At 49.9% G+C, this 9,740-nt stretch overlaps 1 protein-coding gene and 1 pseudogene across 1 annotated transcript in view; one reads left to right on the top strand and one right to left on the bottom strand.

The window, feature by feature from the left end:
• Positions 1 to 9,740, bottom strand: part of LOC119469801 (UL16-binding protein 2-like) — a 38,137-nt gene that overhangs the window by 22,662 nt on the left and 5,735 nt on the right. The gene's annotated exons all lie outside the window — the stretch shown is intronic.
• LOC108297857 lies at positions 5,220 to 5,900 on the top strand (annotated as a pseudogene).

Here is a 9,740-nt window from a genome sequence, read left to right as displayed (position 1 = left end):
TTGCATGTTCTTCACATGTACCCCAAAACCTAAAATACAATAAAATAAATAAATGGGAAAAAATAAAAATAAATAAATAAAATAAATAAAATAAAAAAAAATAAAAAAATAAAAATAAAAAAAATAAAGTGTCTCGTGTCACGGGATGGTGATGCTGGCTACACTCTTGTCTGTGATTGTGAAGACCCAGCTTGGGCAGAGGATGGTGAAACATCCACTGTAGAGGGAGGGCAACTGGTACAGGCTTCCTGAAGGACGGGCTGACAGGGCTCATCAAGAGTCAAAACTATCCAAGTCTGAATTCAGAATATGTATTCTTATGCGTTTGAAGTGACATAAACACTCCCTGAAAACATAAGAAGAATCCAATAAAGTTTTGTTTCGGTGGTGTGGCCAATGCGAATGGACGCAGGCAGGGGCGGGGGAGCCTTTCACACATGACTTTTCATGGTTATGATCCTGAAACAGTTGAATAAATGGAAGTAAAGAAGTGAGGAAGAGCTGGGCCGAGAGCCCCAGGGACGGTCACCGGGTGGGCTCGCCAGATTCCTTAGGGGCCACGAGGATCCGGATCCGGGGACACGGAACCTGCACAGGGGCGTGCGGGGATGCGATCAGGCGCTGGTTCTAGATATTGACCCAACGCTGTTTTCATAGCGGGGATATTACAAGTGATTGCTGATTTCAACCACAGTTGAGTTTCGGGAAAGTTCTCTCTTGGGGGTTTCAGTTTCCACCGGCTGCGTCCACTCCGGGTTCTGCCCGTTCCTCCCAGGGCGCCCGCTGCGCTCGAGCTCCGGATCCAGGTCCTGCAGGGTGGAGACCCCCGAGCGGGTGTCCCGCTGCTAGCCGATGCCCCCAGGCCTCCGGGTCCAACGGCCTTTGGAAGACCTGGGAGGACTCCACAATCGCGGCAGGGGACAGGCGGTTCCCGTGTCACGGGGATTCAGAAACTGCGGGGCCTGGTGGGGTGAGGGGCACGAAGTTCCTCCTTCATCCTCGCGGGGACTTTGCACGGGTTCAGTGTGGAGACATCACNCACATACAGATTTTTTTCCTTTTTTTCTCTGCCGGACATTGCATAGAATGACTGCATCACAACAGATGTAACCAGCATCTGTGGATGAAGATCCAGATGGTCTCCAGTCAGTTACTTTTACAGAAACCAAATGCTGCAGAAACTGTGCCTGCATGAATCCCAATTCAATTGTGTAGGATAAATTTCCAGGCACAGAATTGCTGTGTAAATTAATGCACCTTTAAAGCGTCTCGTGTCACGGGATGGCAATGCTGGCTACACTCTTGTGTGTGATTGTGAAGACCCAGCTTGGGCAGAGGATGGTGAAACATCCGCTGTAGAGGGAGGGCAACTGGTACAGGCTTTCTGAAGGACAGGGTGACAGGGCTCAACAAGACTCAAAACTATCCAAGTCTGAATTTAGAATATGTATTCTTATGCGTTTGAAGTGACATAAACACTCCCTGAAAACATGAGAAGAATCCAATAAAGTTTTGTTTCGGTAGTGTGGCCAATGTGAATGGAGGCAGGCAGGGGCGGGGGACCCTTTCACACATGACTTTTCATGGTTATGATCCTGAAATAGTTGAATATATGGAGGTGAAGAAGTAAGGAAGAGTTGGGCCGGGAGCCCCAGGGACGGTCACCGAGTGGGCTCGCCAGATTCTTTAGGGGCCACGAGGATCCGGGGACGCGGAACCTGCACAGGGGCTTGCGGGGATGCGACCAGGCACTGGTTCTAGATATTGACCCAACGCTGTTTTCATAGCGGGGATATTACAAGTGATTGCTGATTTCAACCACAGATGAGTTTCGGGAAAGTTCTCTCTTGGGGGTTTCAGTTTCCACCCGCTGCGTCCACTCCGGGTTCTGCCGGTTCCTCCCAGGGCGTCCGCTGCGCTGGAGCTCCGGATCCAGGTCCTGCAGGGTGGAGACCCCGGAGCGGGTGTCCGGCTGCCAGCCGATGCCCCCGGGCCTCCGGGTCCACAGCCTCCGGGCAAAATGGCCTTTGGAAGTCCTGGGAGGACTCTGCAATCGCCGCAAGGGACAGGCAGTTCCCATGTCAGGAGGATTCAGAAACTGCGGGGCCTGTTGGGGTGAGGACCACGAGGTTCCTCCTTCATCCTCGCGGGGACTTTGCACCGGTTCAGTGTGGAGACATCACTGTCCCGCTCAGATCCTTGGGGCTCTGACTCTGGTCCCCCGCCAGGACCACCTCCCCATCCTCCTACCTCTGTAGCTGCTGCAGGAAGGCACCAGGACGCACTAGCTCCTGAGTGTCCAGGGTCCGCAGGGGCTTCCGTGTTTCGCCTCCCCGACCCCGCCGCTTGCAGTCCAGGGCTGTTTTTCTGCTAGGCTGTGGGAACTGAACATGGACATCGTGAGGCGGAGAAAACCTTGAAATTGGTGGAAAAGAAGGATCAGACAGGGCAGGAGAAAGGGAGCCGAAGGAAGCAGGTAGGGCCTGAGAACAAGGAGAACCTTTCCCACGAAAATGGGGAGAGAGTGACACGCACACACCCCCACAGGCCACCGACTCTCTGTCTCCTGCTCTCTGCCCTGTAAATAACGCAGGCCACAGCCCCTCCACCCTCACTGTTTGGGGTCAGCCATCCCAGGGGGGTGAGGCGTCCCCTGAGGGTACGATTGGCATTTCCCTGAGGGCTGTGGACACTGAGCGCCTTCTCCTGGGCTCACTGACGTTTGCATTCCTCTTCTGATGCCAGTGGGCAAGGGGAGGTCCGCCAACGCTGATGAGACCTCCACCCCAGCTGGTATCATTTTCCTACCCCCTGGGAAAATGAATTCAAGGACCAATAGGAAAATAGAGAAAAGACAAAGATTTATTGTAAAAGAAAAAGTACATACTCAAGTAAAGTGCAGGGGAACTCAAGAGAGAGGCAGGTGCATGGGGTTGGGGCTGCTGCCTTTCTGGGTGTCTTCAACCAAGGAGTGGAATATTCATGAAAATTCCTGGAAGAAGGTGGAAATTTCTCAGAACTCTTGTGCCACCCATTTTTACACCAAATATTGGTAGTCTCAGAATTGCCAGGACGCTGGTGGGTGTGTGTTTAGTATGTTAATGAGTGTATAATGAGGTCTTAGGGGAAACTGAGGTCCAATCCAGGGCCATGTTGGGTCCACTCATTCTTAGCTGGCTTGATCAATGTTGTCTTAGGGTCTTAGCCCAAAGCCTCTTCAGGTATTTCAACAGATTCCTTTTGCTGCTCACCTGAAACTGCTGCCTAAAATTTTCTCTTCTTTTGCGATCAGCCTGTAGTATGCTTGTCTCACTTTAGAGAAGTCGCTACTCAAAGTCTTTGCATATATTTAAATTGGGTTATTTTGCTTTATAATGTTGAGTGGCAAGAGTTCTTTACGTATTCAGGATACCAGTCCCTTAGTAGATATATGATTTTCAAATACTTTCTCCAGTTTTAAATTGCTTTTACCTTCTAAAGGGAGTCCTTTTTGAAGCACAGAAGTTTTACATTTGCATGAAATGAAATTAAATGACCTTTTATTTTGACGTTTGCACTATTGGCATATAGTACTTAAGCGTTTGCCAAATCTGGGGTCACAAAGATTTACTGCTGGAAGGAATATCTCTGTGCCATTTGCCTGTGCACATGCTTAGGAGGTCAGCAGGACTGGCGCTGTGACAACTGCCACAAAATGGGGGGCGGGAAACCCGGCCTGAAGCCTGCACTGGCCACTCCTGCAACCAGTATTCTCAGAGATACCATCAGAGAACAAACACTAATGCTAATTGCCCAGTTGGGTGCTTCATGCCTTTAGATATATAGGCTGATAGAGAAGATTCCCCAGAGTAAATCTTTCCAACCCAGAGGAACAAGCATGTCTCTCTGCCAAGGTCCATGGAAACTGGAGTGATGTTAGCAGACCCATGTTAGAGTTCTCGTCTTTCTTAAGCCCTTTGCTCTGGAGGGAGTTCTTTAGCTTCAGTTCCACTCACAGCTTCTCCAAGCATCACCCTGGGAGTGTCCTGAGTCTTCTTATGAATGGGAGCTGCACACTGCCTGCTCTGCCTCAAAGTAGTCAGTGCCAATGCCGCTCAGTGTTTTAAATGAAGTGATTCTAACTTGCGATTTGGTTTGGGATCAATAGGAAAGCATATACAGCCAACCAAGATGTAAAATGTATTGAAATGATATGACCAAAATTTTAAGTAGGAAAGTTACTCAAACACTTCACTTCAGTTTCTGGCCCGCGATACTGCAGGAACACATGTCCTTGTTACTGTGATATTTTAAATATCCACAGTGCTCACTTTTTCCAAATGATCCTAGTAATTGCCTAGAAATACCTTTCTCTTTCCTGTCATTTATCAATTTTTCCCCATATTTTTATATGGAAAAATTGTATTGAAAACACTTAGTATGCAGTTGATAAGAGGAATGTGGTATAATTATGGTTGATTATTTTTTATACTGTATATGCCAAAGCTTTACTACTGTGGAAAGACAACTGTTTTAATAAAAGATTTACATTCCAAAAACACACAAAAAATTACTGCTCTATTTTCTTCTGAGACTTTCATAGTTTCATGTGTTCGGTGGACATCTGCCATTCATCTAGAGCTAGTTTCTGTGTATGCTGGAAGGAAGGGTCCGCCTCATTCTTCTGCATGCGGCACCCAGGGGTCCCAGCACCATTCACTGCAGTGTAGGATGCACCTGCCCCGCCTCCTGTCCCTCCCTCCTGTACTTGGTGTCAGAACTGTGTCCCGCTGAATGGTTCTCCTGGGGTTTCCACCAATGAAATCCATCCTGTGAATCCCATGGAGGCACCTGGTCCTCAGAGGACCTGGACTAGGGAGCGGATTCACCAGAGGGAATTAGATTTCATGAGGCGGAAGCTTCTGAGAATACTAACACTCAGCAAGCCCTCTCATTCATCAAATGTGAAAAATTGCATTACTTGGCTTTTTGGGTCCCATAATTCTTCTGTTAATTTAACTTATTGAGTTTTAAATTGTTGTTGTTATTTCTGCCGTTGTTTTCTTTAAGACAGGCTCTCTGTTGCCCAGGCTAAAGCGCCCGGGTAACAGGCAACTGTTTGGAAGCACAGGCTCCACCTGAAGCGCTGGGCTTAGGGATGAAGTATACTTTTTTCAGGATCGACGCTTCACGTTGAGGGGAGGGCATTCAGGACACCCTATTAAGGCGTCTTCTGACCCATGGCGTTACTGGTCTCCTCACAGGACCAGGCCTGGAGCCTGGAGCCTCTGGCTCCCGTGGCTACTGCCTCGTCGTCCTCGGGACCCCAGAGGGGAAGGGAGCTGGGAGCCCCGCGGCTCCTGGGGCGCAGCCCCTGGAGATAAAGGCGTTCACGGTGTGGAGCTCCGCTCAGCGCAGACACATGGCGCCGCAGAACCCTAAGATGCACAACTCGGAGATCTTAAAGCGCCCGGGCGCGCGTGGAAGCTGCTGGGCAAGGACGAAAAGCGACCCTTCGCGGAGGAGGCCAAGCGGCTCCGCGCCCCGCACCTGCGCGACGACCCCGACACAAGCACAGGCCTCGGTGCAAGGCCAAGAGCGCGGGCGCCGGACCTTCCCGCTGCGGACAGAGAAGAGGCAGCCTGACTGGCGAAGGCCCGCTCTGGGGGCCAGGAAACGCGACCACCCAGCGGAGCAGAGGCTTAGGGTACAGACCCCCCAACTACGCTGCAGCCTACTTGCCTGGCAGCTGTGGCTCTTCCCACTGCAAACTGGTGGACCCCTCACCGCGCTCCCTCCCTCAGTGACCATAGGCTCCAGGGGGAGCTGCTGCCCCCCACTCCCCCTACCTGCCCCCTGGCCCTCCCACTCCATGCAACCCTCCCCTTTCTGGTGCCTCCACGCCCCTAACCCACCTCTAACCCTCTTGGATGCAGATCTCACCTGACCGGCCTCCTCCTTTTTTTTTTCCTCCTTCCACTTAAGTGTCTAAGAGATGACCTTACAGATGAGCAGCTGCCTTTGGGCTCATCCTTGTTTTGACCCTGCAGCATCTGCTATCCCAGGCTGCCAACCTTTCCCATATTGGACTACAGTTCAGAGGGCCTGCAGTCCTCGCATGGAAGCCAGGGAGAGCAGCACGAAGTTCTGTTTTTATTAGTATTAAACACAGTTTTGTATTATTCAAAAAAAAATTGCCACTGCACCACCAGGACTCACTGCGACCTCAAATTCCCAGGCACAAGTGATCCTCCCACCTTAGCCTCCTGAGGAGCTGGGACTGCAGGCATATGCTACTGCTCTTGGTCAATTTTTAAATTTTCTGTAGAGACAGGGTCTCACCATGTTGCCACAGTTGATCTCCAACTCCTAGCCTCAAGCGGTCCTCCAGCATTGGCCTCCCAAAGTTCTGAGATTACAGGCATGAGCCACCACTCCTGGCCCAAAAAGTTACTGCTTTTTATTTTTACTTTTCACATGGTTGTATGACGTTATGTAGTTTTAAAATTCTGTGTAAGTAATTTGGGCAATGCTATACAATATAATGTTTTCTTCAGCCACAGCTTCCTAAAAATAGAATTGGCATGAGAATGTGCATTTGTCAAATCTTGAAGAAGTTTCAAATCTGTAGGGTGATTCTGACCTCTCATTGTGGTTGACTGAATAATCCATGAAAACAAGTAATCTGTCACTAGCCAGCTTCCTTGCATCGGAGAGGGCTATGATGAGCGTGAGCTGCCGTCCTTCATGACCGAGAGCTTCAGGTCAGTGGTGGCTGGCTTTGATGCTGGAGAACTGATCAATCACCCAGAGAGAGCTGGTCTCCAGGCAGGTGAGCGAGGACCTTGCAGAGCGAGCAGCCACCTTTGGGCTCATCCTAGACAATGTGTTCTTGGCACATCTGACTTCGGGAAGGAGTTCACAGAAGCGTTAGAAGCAAAACACGTGGCTCAGCAGGAAGCAGAGCGGGCCAGATCTGTGGTGGAAAAGGCTGAGCCGCAGAAAAAGGCGGCCGTCATCTCTGCTGAGGGAGATTCCAAGGCGGCTAAGCTGATCGCCAACTCTGATCGCCAGCTGTGATCTGCACTGGCTACTGCAGGGGACGGCCTGATGGAGCTGCACAAGCTGGAAGCTGCAGAGGAGGCTCTGGTAACATCACCTAACTGCCTGGCAGGACAGGCCGTGCTCCTTTCCCTGAGGGCTGTGGACACTGAGCACCTTTTCCTGGGCTCACTGCCGTTGGCATTCCTCATCTGATGCCAGTGGGCAAGGGGAGGACCCCAAACGCTGATGAGACAGTGACCCCAGCAGGTGTCGCGCCCTTAACACCGTCTGAGGAAATGAATTCAAGGACAAGTAGGAAACAAAGGACAGAGATTTCTTGTAAAAGGAAAGGTACACACTCAAGTAAAAAGAGTACAGGGGAACTCAAGAGACAGGCCCAGTGAGGGCCACCCTGCCTGCTCCTCCACGGGCCGACTGGGCCACAGACCCGATGGGTCTTAACACTGCCTTCCTTCTGCCCCCGTCCCAGAAATCACTGGAGATTTCATGATGGGCTTAAAGTGAAGAAGATAAAGGTAGAATCACTTCATATCTCTAATTAGTCCATCACATGAAACCCTTTCATTCTTCTCACATCCATCTACTTTTTTATCCATCTCCCTACCAAAAACTGTCAAGTGCCCATGCAAACTGGCTTTAGGTCCCAATTTGGGGCCTGCTGGAGCTCTGGCCTGGGCATCAGCAGTTGGCAGCACGCAGGCAGGGCAGTGTGTGATGGACTGGGGAGCACAGGTGTCCGCCTGGGTCCACGTGTGGCCTCCATCCTGTCGCTGTTGGAAGATTTTTGGATGAGGCACATGTGTCTGAACTGAGAAGGCAGGCCTCCATCTTCCCAGAGGTTCCTGCCCAGATGCTGCTGAAGAGATGTGTCCAGAGACATGTCCAACCTGCGTTCCTGGCTCCCCTGTTCAGAGACTGCCCTTCTCCAGAGCTCTGTGCCTGCGCTGGGAAGGAAACAACCATGGGAAGGAAACAAATGTGTAAAACTGCTGTCGATCAATGACACCCAGCCCTTTAAGCTAAAAAAGAAAGAAAAAAAAAAAAGAAATAAACATACTACTTTTTCCATTTATGTGAAGTATTTTCTTAAACAGCAATGAAATTACTAGGTCACAAATATTTATTGTTTGGTCCTAATTAGTTAATACATTCTTGGGTATTTCTTTTGTTTTGGGGTTGTCTTGAAAATGTTATGGAAGTGACTTCTGGATTATCCTGGACCACTCTGGGCCATATTCGCAGGCCTGCCTCCTGCCTCCTGCGAGAATGCTCACCTCCTTGAAGCCGGGACTCACATATCACCTTCTTTGGAAACCTTCCTGTTCAGTTCAGGCTACTGAGGACCTGGGGGATCTCCTCCTACTCTTCCTTTTCACAACTTTGTTCCCTACCCCGTGAATCACCTGTCACTTTCCTACATCGGATGCAATGCACCTGCTCATTATGTTCACCTGCTGTCCCCACTGGAGCAGGGATTTTGTCTGATTTCCTGAGGGAAGCGTGCACAGCTCATTTTTGGTGCTGAGGCTGTACGAACTCTGTAAGTGAGTAAATCAGAGGCAGTGACTGGGGCAGGGCCCTCTTTCTTGTTCACGTGTTCACTACACTTTAGATGGTAACTTAGGACATGGTGGGACCAGTGTTTTCTGGGCACAATAAATCAGGACATGTGGCAAAGATAAGAAGTAGAAAGGAATGTTAGGTGGAAGAATATGAATTTTCTTTCCTTCCTTTTTTAAGATGCCAAACTTTATTGTAAACCATTTTACAATGCAAGTGCATCATCTTCCCTTTCATTTCCAAAACATGTTTCGTGAATCCCAACACCACTGATTAAGCACCCCCACCGGATGGCAGCTGAACTGGGCCATGGTTTTGCTGACATAGGTCTGGTTTCTAACAAACTTCAGGAAAAGAAAAATTAAATTTAAAACAACCCAACCAACTAACCAACCCAACCACCCACCCAGGAGCTGAAGGTGCTTGTGGCAATTCAGACAATAAGTCCCCTACCAAAACCCAAGCCCTCAGAGCTGCCAGTGTTTCACAGAAAGCTCTACACTCTTAGCTGCAAGCATGTTAAACTTCCAAAAGCCAGCCCCACACGATACCAGGCAGCTGCTGTGGCCGGTGGGAAGCTCCTAGCACTGCCTATCTTAGCCTGGCTGCGAAAAGGCCAGTGAACTGCAGTCTGGAGGGCAGATTGGGCTGCCGGCTGGGCCCTGCTCTCTCCAGGGTTCCGAGGCAGCCTTTGGACATCACCTTGGGGCCACAGCCTCCAGGCTCACCCTGCCTAAGGGCAGTCACAGCTAGGATTTGAGTCTTTTAATATTTTCCCCAAAGAGAGAGGCATGACAGGTGACATTAATCCATGACTCCCTGTTGCTAGGGAGGGCACAAGTTAAAGCTTGAGAAAGGAGGCCACCAACATGGCCAAGGGGCCACAGACCCTCCTCCTGCATGTGTTCAAGCCAAGTGGACCAAGAAGCCACCACACCTGGGATCTCACCATCATCCCCCCTTGCCATTGTCAACATCCCTCTGACAGCAAAAGGAAATAACAGTACCATCCACCTCTTTCATTCGGATATGACAGTTCTACCTCATTAGTTTATATCCAATAGTTATTAAAAGTTTGTTCATGACCTTGACTTGCAAGGTTCCATCATAGGTGGCTGGGCTGAGGTCCAGATTTG

Source organism: Cebus imitator, unplaced genomic scaffold, assembly GCF_001604975.1.
Source record: "Cebus imitator isolate Cc_AM_T3 unplaced genomic scaffold, Cebus_imitator-1.0 Scaffold849, whole genome shotgun sequence".
NCBI lineage: Eukaryota > Metazoa > Chordata > Mammalia > Primates > Cebidae > Cebus > Cebus imitator.
The sequence above is the reverse complement of the archived record's forward strand: the minus strand, read 5'-3'. Positions and strand labels throughout refer to the sequence as shown.